The 10944-nt window shown below is 39.5% G+C and overlaps 1 pseudogene; it reads right to left on the minus strand.

Annotated features, from left to right (window-relative positions):
- Positions 1–5430: 5430 nt before the first annotated feature.
- On the minus strand, positions 5431–10603 carry LOC131226908 (ATP synthase subunit beta, mitochondrial-like; annotated as a pseudogene).
- Positions 10604–10944: the final 341 nt, after the last annotated feature.

Raw genomic sequence — 10944 nt, forward strand, 5'->3', positions numbered from 1 at the left:
TTGGGTTCGTGTGAGGCACCTTGGCTTGTAATTTGGGTCAGGTCAGGTTGTGGGTTGGGTCCTCTTGAGGTCTGTCGGGCTCAGATTGAGCATTAATCCGATCCAAGCTGCCTGAGTTGCACCCTTACAAGTAGTTTCACTGCAACATGAGCCATGGAACAATATTCAACTTTTATAGGCAAGTGAGCGATGGCATACTGCTTCTTGTTATCTTAGAGACAAGATTGCCTCCTATCAATGTGCAATAACCAATTGTGGACCTCCTATCATCAGAAGACTCGTCCCATTGCGTATCACGATATGCCTAGACGTGAAGATCACCATTATTGGCCTCACAATAACTAGTTGTGGATTTATATTAATTTAAAATTTTAAATAGATGGTATAAAATGAAACATTTTAACCTCTAAATGATTTTTGCATTAAATCGTTATAACTTCCCGAAATCCACCAGAAATCCCGCAGTTTCTACTATTGGGACTGGATGAAATGATACCTCAATTACTCCCAACCTTCCTGTCGTTTCCAAACACTGGATGGAATTTGCATGGGACCAAATGCAATTCCATCCCACCTAATCCCACGTTCCAAAAAGCCCCTTAGTATTTTTGGGTATTCGGACTTGCTTTGAATCCACAGATTTATGGAGGTGTGAATATCAAAAATCTATGGATATGGCAAATCCCCAACACAAACAACTATTTAAGTGAGGGATTTGAGGTGGGGATTTGTAAAATCGATGGATTTCAAATCTCCTCTATTGGTGTTTTGATGAGGATTTGTCAATTCGTGGATTTCCAAAACCACACCCACATAAATCCATGGATTTGGGGCAAATCCAAATCCCCCAACATACGAAAGACTTTGCAAATCCACAAAATGGGAGACTTGCATAAAACAAATAAAAGTTATTCCATTGCAATAAATGCTTTGACATCACCATAAATGCTCTCAAATACAAGGATTTATTGCTTGATTTCCGAATAGTGGATTTTGGGATTTGCCAATTCCAAACGCAATGCAAATCTATGAATTTGACAAGTTCATGGATTTATCAAATCCATAGTCTCATTCCATGACCCTAAACCGGGCCTTAGAGTTTTTCGCCAGCCACTAGCTGTTAATGGAACCTTCCACCAACACAACCATATAGTGTATCACATGATGCCATCTAGCAGAAAGTATAGTCAGCCCAAATTTAAGCACCCTTGGAATGAGACTACATACCTAGGCAACTATACCAAAGCTCAAGTACTTGAACACATTGACAGCATGCTTCCCTAGAGAAAAAAGAACATGCCACTGCAACAAGTATGTAAATTATCAAATTGATCTTTCAATTTCTTAAAACAAGTACACAGCAACTCCATGGTGAGAAAGTTCAAAATGAGTTAGCTATAGGTGAAGGTAGCAATTGAGCTCCTGCGGTAATTATCCATAACAACAAATTGAATCCATCTCAACCAAGCTACATAAAGAAGTTCGCAAGACTTCTCTTCCTAAACCATAACAAACCATGGACCTTGGTAGGTCACTTAACTTTTGAAACTACTAACAAATGACCCTGTTGGTGAACTCCTCAAACCAAAAGACATATCCAACAAGTACTGCAACTGCTAAGGCAAGCTCTAACCGGAATTACTAACAGAAGCATTTTAATTCAAAAAGGAGACAAACCTCAGTCATTTGTTTGTGCCCACAAAGAACTGCACCAGTGGACAAAGGGTTGGATATTTGTTTGGCTCTAGCAAAAGCAACCTGCAGATATTTACTCAAAGATAATTAGCATGATGTAGAAATTATGATTTGCTTCTTATAAGTAGAGCCCAAATGTTGATATCAACTAATAAATTAAAAGATTAAAAATACTACCTGCACATAGCCACTTTTGCCTTTCCATCTATCATCCGGTTGTGATAATATGGGTACGATTCAAACACCATAAGATTCCCAATCCTTGAACCTATCCTTTTCTCAGAGAAAAGTGCAAGAACCTATGTTAGACCTGTAAATAAATAAACATGTATATATATATATATATATATATATAGTTTTCCATGGCTTGCAGAAATCTGTAAAAATTTGAGGAATAAATTTATAATATGTTGAATTCTATCTTCCGAACCTGATAGGCCATTCTCTAAAGGTTTCTAGCCCCGTAATAAAGCCATACATCTGATCTCTTATTAGCATTGAAACCTGTCTCGATAAGGGACCGGATTGGATTGCCAACAAGAAATAAAAATAAAAACCAGATCATGAAAGGATGAAACACAACAGTTACATTCCATGTGTCGGATTCTAACATGTTACAAAATGACAAGGTTGGAGACATGCCCACTTATCTATTCAAACACTATAAGCCTGCTAGATAAGAAATACATATGAGCCCCTTTACTTTTATGAATGGTGAAATCTTTTATGAATGACTCCACCAGGTAGCAATGCGTCATCTAGTCCCAGCTTGGATAGAGGAGGGTTGATGTAGGGTAAGCAGCTATCATTTAAATTTTGGCAAGAAATTAGAACCCCAACACCTAAAAGTTAGGACAACTCTATGATGATGAGAATGATGTGAAGATGAGAAGGATACATCAAGGAAAAGATTCCCCAATACAAATCGTACTTCTCAACAGACCCTCTCTTCTCTAAAGTATCAGCTATCATGTTAGCGTCTTCATGAACTTGGCAAAAAGGCAGCTTTAGTCTAGTGGATATGTTTTTATGTCATGAATCACATGGAAAATGAATGTACCTCCATGGTTGAGAACCCATGAGAGAACCCAGGAAATGACATTACTGCAGTCGATAAGCAGGAAACCTCCAAAGGAGCTTTTACTTCTGCCTCGTTATAATCATCATGTACTCGGGCTGATCCAGATGAAGTTTATGTAATGGTGTTTGGAAATGTTGACAAGACAGTCTAGAACTCTGGATCTTGCCTCTTTTAGTGGTGAACTGATGAGCTAAGAGCTCCATCCAAATGCTAAATAGGATATAACAGCATGACTTTCCAATTCTTATTCAACTTGAAATTTGATGTGGAAAAAGGTGGAAAAACAGAACCCTTCATAATATAGTGCCCGTTTTCACGCCATATGCGGATACATATTGATCAGGAAGAACAAATTGGTAAGGGAGAAAGACTTCAGAAATAGTTTATAGATCGACTTTTATATGGATCCTTGGAACTCTGCAATGAAGATTCCAATGAGGCGTGTGATTACATACTCTCAAAATTCTAAGGTGAAGATAGTTATGTCAGCTACTGAATTAACTATTCAAGAATGACTGAAGAGGTTATTGAATGCCTACTCATTGCATCAGACACTATGCTATTAACTAAATTTATACACCATTTTTTTCCAAGATAGTTAGTCAAGCAAATATTTTATTTTCTGACTAAAATACCCTTTTTCAACACCCCGGTGTTGTGGGTAGGGCTGAAGATGGCTACTGAGATGTTGGATCTAATTCTCTAGAAATGTGTTGTAGCGGCAAGTGCGTGCAAGCTCTTCATTTAGCCAGCCTTCTGTGACAGTACCATGGCCCAAAAATTAGGCCACTTTGGCTATCAGATGGACCACACATGTATTGAGAGAAATGGATGGCTGCCCAAAGTCCAAATTTACACATGCATTGTACAGATCAGATGTCTTGTGTCTGGCCACATGACCACATGTGCTGATCTTTCATCTTTGCAGGACAACATCAGGTAATCCCCACTGTATAGGTGATCTGGCACAAAAACCTTAGGTGAATCCCAAAAATTAGGCCACTTTGTTTTATCCACGCCGTCCATTATTTTTCCATCTCTATTTATGACATTATCATAAAAGGTAAGTAGATCCAAACCTTAGGTGAATCCCAACATAGGAATCTGTGGTGATTGAAGGCCCACTATTAAAATCTTACTAAGGGTCAAAGAAGTTTTGGTTCAAGCCGATATTTGTGTTTTCCCTTCATCCAAGTCTGTGTGACCTTTTCAATAGGTTGTATGACAGATAAATGTTACAGTGGGCTTTAGGAATTTCTTAATGGTGGCCATTTAATCACCACTTACTTTCCTGTGGCATGGTCCACCTGAGATTTGGATCTTACTCGTTTTTAGATTATGCCCTAAAATGAGATGGAAAAGTAAATGGACGGTGTGGATAAAAAAATATTCATTATAGTGGGCCCATGGAATACCGTCCAGTAGCCAGGTGGCTACTGGCACTGTCGGTAGGCAATGTGAGACCCGTATCCTAGGCCGTACCATTCCGTAGGCTTCCGCGGTCCTTCCGGTCGAATTTCGATGACCCGCGATATGTTATCGGCATTTGCGCGCAACCTTGAGTCGTATCCTGTATTGTAGAGTCTGCTCAACCTGAGACTTGTACCCTTGCGACAGCGCCATCGTCGCGGTTCTGATGTCGCGTCTCGCACGCCGAGGCGATACCCGGGCAAGGAGATTATCATGGCCGATTACCGATTATAATTGTTCATGGCCGATTACCGATTATCATCGCAGATTACGATTCTAATTTGTCATGGCCGATTGCCGATTATCGATCGAGGCCGATTATCGTGGTCGATTACCGATTCTGATTCGTCATGGCCGATTATTGATTATCGATCGAGGCCAATTATCATGGCCAATTACCGATTCTGATTTGTCGTGGCAGATGATGGGAGAAACCAAAGGTTGAAAAGATAAACATAGCCTATAAAATGAATGATCTAGTTAGCTAAGTGCGTAACAGCATTACAATGCAACAGTTTCATCTAGTGCACATTTTGAAAAGAAAACACCATGGTTATGTTTACATCTGGACTTCACACATTTTTATTGCTTGGCTGCTTGATGACAGCGTTTGCTGTTACACAACGGTCACAACAAATGCCAGGCGTAAGATACCCATTGGACCATCTGGTTCAGCCAAGCTATCACCATCACCCAACTGCAAATCAAGATAAGAAAATCACTTTTCCTTCCACAACATGTGGTGATGCACGCATCTCATCCGTAAGGTAAGGTCCAACCTCGATGAACCACTTGGCCAGGTTATCAAAGTTTCAATACCCTCACAAGGTAAACATTCGCTTGAAACAACGGTCGGAATCTATCAGATTTCAACACAATAGATCTTGATGATCATAGACCATCCTGAGATGGGCCATTACATGAAAGGATGGATCACAACTTTGAAAAAGATGCAAACCTCCCTGCTAAACCTACTACGTAATAACGAATTTCACAGAAGGTTTCAGCATATCTCAAATGGAAGCTGATAGTAACATGATTGACTAGCTGGGCCGTTGACCTGCAATAGATGTCATCGGGTGGCCCAGCCCCAGCCCTTTCTCTGCATTGTCTAAATTGTCAACAGAAATCAGTTATGCTTAAAAAAACAATTACACCAATAAAACATCCAACCGACTGGTACAAAACAAAAAAGGCACCAGAAGCCAATGCATATGAAAGGGATTCAATGATCCAACACAAGTACTTATGAACATGTCCGCTTCTTTTTTATTCAGATAAAAAGGAGGCGCCCCTGAGGGCCAGCCATCGCTCTTTTCCTGAAACTAACACAATCCTGTCAAAACGAAAATGGAAAGCCAAATAGCAGTGACCTCAAAAATGCAAATTTGGATACAGGCATTGACTGTATCAATCAAATTATTCATTAAAACAGGAAAACCAGCCCATTAGGTCGTAGACTCCTTGGCAATCTTTTCAGCCTTAGTGATGACCTCCTCAATTCCTCCGACCATGTAAAATGACTATTCGGGAAGATCATCAAATTTCCCATCCAAAACACCCTGTCAACCATGACAAAACCATGTGCATTAAAAGACATGATAAGAAGTGAAGAGCCAAGTGTTAAATTAATAAAATCTGTATGCTGTGTATGAAACAATTTGACTAGGAAAAAAATTAGATTCAACACAAGTCCGTGAAAGGTAAGTAATTGTCTGTGGCCAACACACTAACTGATAATTTACTAATAAATTGGGAATGTAAAGCATCCAACACAAAGTGCCAATATATAAGCTCATTATCTGTCAGGCCTACACTGGCTACTGTCAGGTGTGGTCAAAAAGCAATTGCTACAACAAAAGTGTCACTGAAGCTTAACATTAAAGCTTGTATACTTTAAGCTAGTCATCAAGCACTCTAATATCCGTACATTCATCTGGAGGCCCTATTGTAGATGGTGCAGTCACAGAACTAAATAATTGTGGCCAAAATCAGGTTTGGCTACAATCTAAGTGATACTAAACATAAAAGGTATTGTTGCCACCATCAGAACGCAATGCAGGCGGGACCTACGTTGTGTTCAACAGTCACTTAGCTTGCCAACTACAAATCTTCTAAGGCAATTAAGACACCACTTTTAGCAAGAAATGCTACCCGAGTAACTCCGAACTTTGAGAGAAAAATGTTCCATGGATATGACTAGTCATGGTGATGATGGAGTATGGACCCGACTTAGAGCTACTTTAGCATTTGCAATATTGCTGGTGTGACCCATCATCACAAAATTTAGCAGTGACATTCTTTTCATTGCTATCGAAAAGAGCCACATCGGAACTTTATACTCTTTCTTTTTTCTTCCTTTTGTCTTATAAGTAATTGTATACCTCTATAATGCACATACAATGAAATTACAATGCTTCTACAAGTAACATTTTAGAACAATATATACATTAAATGTAGACAACAGAGAAGGATGAGGATACGCTAATGTTATCCGCCAATCTTCCACTGGTCCAAATTTCTTAATATTCATATTCTAGACAGAAAAAGAAAACTTGAAAATAAATGCCCATTCAACGAGGCAGAATTTCTTTATTCCTTACCTGGAAGCTGGCAACGGATTCTGTCAATTCAACATATTTTCCAGGAGCACCTGTGAACACTTCAGCAACATGGAATGGCTGACTCAGGAACCTTTGAATTTTATGGGCATGAACCACAGTCAACTTATCATCTTCACTGAGCTCATCCATTCCTAAAATTGTAATAATATCCTGAAGATTCTTGTAGTTCTGGAGAACCTTTTGGACACCACGAGCAGTATTGTAGTGCTCTTGTCCTAAAATACAGGGGGAAAGCATACGAGATGTTGAATCAAGAGGATCAACAGAAGGATAGATACCAAGCTCTGAGATCTGGGCACAAGTAGAAAACGACCATCAGTGTCATCATAGCCTTGTCCCAGCTATTTGGGTCAGTTAGAAGACAGCCATAAAATATGGGGGGCCAAACATAGAAGAAATCCTTCTGTGAAGCAGCAGCTTAGGATCAGTAGAGAAATAAACAAACCTGTCGTGACAATACAGTCGTGACGTCAAGATAAGCAAAGGTAGTTGCAGGAGCTGGATCTGTCAAGTCATCAGCGGGCACATAAATAGCTTGGACAGCGGTGATGAAACCTTTCTTTATTGTGGTAATACGCTCTTGCAGGCCTCCAAGATCAGTAGCCAATGTTGGTTGGTAACCGACAGCAGATGGGATACGACCCAGCAAAGCAGACACTTCAGAGTTTGCCTGAAAAAGAAAATTCTCATTATGATAATACCATGCAGAAGGATGACCAAATCTTCAAAAAATTCATAAATAAGGCAACTTACTTGGGTGAAACGGAAAATGTTGTCAATGAAGAGAAGCACGTCTTGCCCTTCAGCATCTCGGAAGTGCTCAGCTACAGTCAGCCCAGTCAGCCCAACACGAGCACGAGCACCAGGGGGCTCATTCATTTGCTGTACACAAGAGAACACTTGCTTTCGCTCTGCAGCATATGAAACAGAGATGAAGAGAATGAATGCATAACCTATGAGAATAATGAACACCGGATGGATGTGCCAATCATAAAAAATCATGAATAAGATGTAATGATATAGACCTGTTTTTCTCCAAGCTTAAAAACCACTCACAATCATTTCCCTATATAGATCATTACCCTCACGGGTACGTTCACCAACACCAGCAAAGACAGAGAAACCACCTGATGCGATGAAATTAATTTTTTTTTAAAAAAAATTTTAAAGTAAGCAATAGAGAAATCAAAGATGCATTCAAAATGGGCTTCCCCATTATTCCGTGACCCACCATGAGCTTTGGCAACATTGTTAATCAGTTCCATGATAAGCACGGTCTTCCCAACACCAGCACCACCAAACAACCCAATCTTTCCACCTCTCTGGTAAGGTGCAAGCATATCCACGACCTGGATAGTTACAAAGTCAGATTCAAAGTCATTGAAATAGGCACTAAGATCCAACAACACCGAATGCCATGCTTGTGAAACATGCAAAAAAGGGAGTCAACTACTTGGAACTCTCCAATACGTGCAGTTTTAAGAAATAAATAACAAACATTCAATATATCAGATAGAATATAAAAAAAATGTCAAAAGAAAAGAACACCTTAATTCCAGTCACAAGAATCTATTGTTCAGTTGCTTGTTCAACAAAGGAAGGAGCTTCACGATGGATGGGCAGAAAGTGGTCGGTCTCTATTGGACAACCAAACAGCAATATAAAACATGGTGTGCATGAAGCAAAATTACAATAAATAAAACAGCATTTTCCAATTAATAAATGAAACTCAGCAAGGGCACAAAAATCTTACTTATTTCACCCCTCTCATCGATCGGCTCCCCAATGACATTCATGATGCGGCCGAGGGTAGCCCTACCCACAGGCACCTAAACAACAATCAAACATAAACAAGAAAAGGAAAAGAAAATTCATCATTGATATCCCAAGAACAGATGAAGCATATACAACACAAACATCACATAAACAGCCAGGAAGTCATAAAGTAAAAAACTAAAAGAACCACATCCACACATATCAACAAAGAAAATCAAATAAAAAACTATAGATCAACAGTTTCAAACCTATGAAACTCATGAAACCATTCTGTACTTTCTAGTAACAACTCAAAAGGCATAGATCTTGGCCAACATCAAACTCAAAATTGAAATCCTAAAAGTGTGTTCAGACAGCCTCACATTTTGGACAACAAATGCATCACTGTCCAAATACAGACAGCAAAACTTCAAGCGTGAACATACTTTTCTGCCCACTATTTAGGACAGAATCATGTTGACTACCCTGTCTAGATGGCATTTTCTAAACAGATCCCAAAAGCTCCCGAAACACCATTGGGGGAGAACAGCATTGTACAGACTGTAATGCCCCTCAAAATGCATCTAGGTTTACACCAGTATTAGGACAGAATTAAGTTGTCCCCTCACAAATGGCATTTTTATACAGGTTGAAAACAGTCAAAAAAACAGAAGACTTCATTAAGGGGTCGTTTGGATGCCTGTAAATGGGGCTAGTTGTAAATGATTTACAGGGAATTCATTTACAGGCGGTGTTTGGATGCTGATTTGTGCCTGTAAATGATTTCCAGCTTTTACCCTTTAGATTTCCCAGCCAAAAACTGGGATTTCATTTACAGCTTTTACCTCCTCTTTTTTTTCTTCTTTCTTTTGTTTTTTTTTTAGAAAGATGTTTTTACCCCCTTTTGAATATCCAATTAAGGGATTTTTTTTTTCTTCTTCCTTTTGTCTTTTTTTTTTTGAAGGATGCTTTTACCCCTTTTTGAATATCCAATTACAGGATATAAATAATTTACAGACTATCCAAACACAGACAATCATTACGTGTAAATCATTTATAGCTTTAAAGCCAAACAGGACAGGTTGTAAATGATTTCTGTAAATCATTTACAACTTAAACAATTTACAGGCAACAACAGCAAAACAGACTGCAAGTCCCTCAAAAATGCCATGGGAGGAGACCTCATACCTCATAAATCTTACAATTTACTGCTACAATTTCAATCCAAATACAAACACTACATTGTACAAACTGTGATACCCAAAATGCCTCCAGTTTTGCAGCTGCAATTTTAGGACCGAATCATGTCAGCTTCATTCACAAATACCATTTTTCTAAATATGTCCCAACCATTCCCGAAACACCATCTATGGGAAAAATGCATTATACATACTGTAATTCCCCCAATATGCCATTTGAGGGGACATCCAAACACCTCAGAAATCTTAAAATCTACGAATTTCAATCCAAATACCAACATTAACATTCACTGTAAATATATCCATGAATCATCAAATCCATCAAATCCATGATAAATCAGTACTAATAGCAATAAATCTTAATCCCGATCTGAGATCTACATACATCAACACATAATCTAAGAGATAAGCACAATCAAAGTGATGAGTCAGCAGAAACCCTAAATCCCAATCCACGTTTGCAATCAACCCGACAACATGATCAGCCAGTCTCAACCTACATTTCAAATCAACCCTAGACGCCGTAAACCCATACATCTCATCATATATGCAACCGATCAAGGGAGCAGGAATAGAAAAACTCACACTAATAGGTGACCCAGTGTTCAAGGCCCGCGGACAACTCTGATGACAGTGAAAGCAGAAAATCTAGGTGGAAATCGAAGAAATGGGGCTCCAGCTCAAGTGGTGATAGCAGCGGTGATGAATATGGAAGTGGGTCGGAGGAAGATCACCGGAGGAAGAAGCGCAACCACAGGAGGAGACAAAGACGCTGCCATTCATCAAGAACAGATTCCAGCTCATTGGAGTCCTCAAGCGATGAAGATGGTGAAATCCCAAGGAAAAATCACATGAAGCACCACAAACATCATCATCACCACCACCACCACCATCACCACCACAGATCAAGCGCGGAAGACTTCACATCATCAGATTCTGAGGATCACAAGCATAAGCAGAGGAGCAGGTCCCTAGGTAAGTCATCTGACGACAACCATGAGGACTCAAGCAAACCAAGAAAGCATAAGAGGTGTCATCATCGGCATGGACACCACCATCGACACCATCAGCACCATGCAAATGATCGCCACCACAACCAGCACCCCGAGGAATTAAATGG

The sequence above is a fragment of the Magnolia sinica genome, chromosome 15, assembly GCF_029962835.1.
Source record: "Magnolia sinica isolate HGM2019 chromosome 15, MsV1, whole genome shotgun sequence".
Lineage (NCBI taxonomy): Eukaryota > Viridiplantae > Streptophyta > Magnoliopsida > Magnoliales > Magnoliaceae > Magnolia > Magnolia sinica.